Source organism: Strix uralensis, chromosome 11 (genome assembly GCF_047716275.1).
Source record: "Strix uralensis isolate ZFMK-TIS-50842 chromosome 11, bStrUra1, whole genome shotgun sequence".
NCBI classification, from domain to species: Eukaryota; Metazoa; Chordata; class Aves; order Strigiformes; family Strigidae; genus Strix; species Strix uralensis.
The window spans coordinates 10,000,001-10,001,986 of NC_133982.1; the positions used below are offsets into that span (position 1 = coordinate 10,000,001).

A 1,986-nucleotide genomic window follows, 5' to 3' on the forward strand; every position below is an offset into this window, starting at 1 on the left:
GCCAGCGGGAGATGCCTCAGCCCTTGTCACAGCCATCACGTGCATCGACTTCCTGGCATCGAGCCCCCCTCGATAATCTCATCTCTGGGGGGTACCCTATTCTTCTCCATCAGCCATGGAGCCCCTGGCCTTCCTCTGTTCTAGACATGCTGGAGGACTTGGCTGCCAGGGCCCTGAGTGCATTAATTGCCCTTAATTGCCCTGACCAGCCTCATCTGGGACCCCCACCCAACCTCCCTCCCTCTGCCCCTGGGCTGGGGTGTCTATTTAAGTGCCGACCCAGCCCTCCCCATCCTGCTTTAAGCCATGAAGGCGCCTGAGGCTCCATCCACCCAGTCAGACCAGACCAGGGGCTTCCCTTGCTGATCCGGGACCAGACTTTTGCCACCTTGCCTCAGCCTGACGGTCTCTGTCAATGGGCCTCTGTGGGGCCACCCTCAGCTTACGGCTCGTCTGCTCCCCGGCAGTGTGTCGTGGTTCATCCTGCCCTGCTCTTCTCCAGCTCTGCTCCCCCCATAGCCACGCTGACGTTCTCCCGGACGCAGCTGATTCCCCCAGGTGCCGCAGAAACCGGCATGGCCCCGGTGCTGAGATAGTCTCCACTGCCTCTTCTCGGGTGGTAACGTGGAGCCCACTGGGGACAGCGTGAGCATCTCCTGCGGCTCCTCGGGCTGGAGCCACGATCTTTGCTTCCTTGCTGCTGAATAAACGCGGAGCAGCTGCAGTCACACTGTCTGCAGCCCCGTGCAGCTCAACAGTGGGGTGAGAGCAGGCGAGAGCGACCTCCGCCTGCGCTGGAGGAGCAACAGGCGTTGTCTGCTGGCTATGGCCAGGTAAGGCTCCCATGTGTTGCTCTGCAGTGGGCCCGGCTGCCCCTGCCCCCGGGGAACACACCCCCGGAGACCTGCTGGGCTCGGGGGGCTGCGCTGGAGGGACCAGCACCTGCCCAGCACTATGGGAACATCCCGGAGGTGCTGGAACAGACCTTCCACCAGCGCATGGGGGCCCTGTGACCCGCTTGTCCCCTGCTCTTATTGCCCTTTGCCTGCCCAGCTGCCGTTCCCCCTCCCTGGAGCACCCCCACACGCTTCACAGCGGAGCCCTTGGTAGCTGCACTCACCGGGTCTCCCCAAAACCCCCGCCGTGGTGCAGACGGGCTGCACGGCCCTTCCCCACCGGCCCCTGCCGCGGGGCTCCTGCAGCTCTGGGACCTGCTGTCAGTGCTCGCACCGGGGGCATCGCCCCCCCCAGCCCCCCTCAAAGGCACAAGCAGTGTCACCCCCCCATCCCCAGAGCCGTATCCCACGGCCGTTGCCCCCCGGGACCCCCCCAGGCTCCTTTCCCGGTGCTCCCCGACGGCTCCTCACCTCCACCTCGGCGGGTCCCAGCCCGGCGGCAGCCTCGTCCCTTCCCGCTGCCCGCCGGGGGCACTGGGGGGAGAACGGGGGCACCGGGGACACCCGGGCAGGTGCTCCCCGTCCTCCCCCCGCCCCGCTCCCGTCGCCGGGTCCTGTCGCGGTGCTGCCCGGTGCCGGTACCGGGCTACACCGGTGCCCCCGCCCGCATCGTCCCTTCTGTGCGCTCCGGGCGGATGCGCCACCCGCCGCTCCTGCCTGCTCCTGCCTGCTCCTGCCTGGCCCGCGCCGGGGCTGCGCGGGGGGGAGGGCAAGGGGGGGGCGGTGCGTCCGCCCCCGAGTGGGTGCGGGGAGCGGCGGAGGGGGGTGTCCGTGTGCGGGGGGGGTGGGCTGCGGGTCTGTGTCCCTGCCTGCCTGGGGGGGGGCGTGTTCGTGAGCGTGGGGTATGTGCATGTGTCCGGGGGCGGGAGTGGGGGGGTGCGAGTGTCTGTGCCCACCCGTACGTGGGTGTCTGTGTGCGGGGAGGGGGGGGGGGGTGTCGGAGGTGTCTGTGTCCATGCGGGTGTGCGGGGGGCACGGGGGGGTCCCCCTGCGTGTGCAAGGTGTGTCCCTGTGCGTGTGGCTCCGTGGG

The 1,986-nt window shown here is 68.9% G+C and overlaps 1 protein-coding gene across 4 annotated transcripts in view; it reads right to left on the reverse strand.

Moving 5' to 3' along the window:
• Positions 1-1,555, reverse strand: part of ANKRD34C (ankyrin repeat domain 34C) — a 4,770-nt gene extending 3,215 nt beyond the window's left edge. For 3 of the 4 annotated variants that reach the window (XR_012630380.1, XR_012630381.1, XM_074880279.1), the window contains exons 1-2: positions 1,368-1,555; positions 447-697 (exon numbers count right to left, since the gene is read on the reverse strand). The gene's annotated coding sequence lies outside the window, so the exon portion shown is untranslated. Of the gene's footprint in view, positions 1-446; positions 701-1,367 lie in introns of all 4 variants that reach the window. The other variant, XM_074880280.1, reaches the window with a different exon arrangement.
• Between the last annotated feature and the right edge of the window lie 431 nt (positions 1,556-1,986).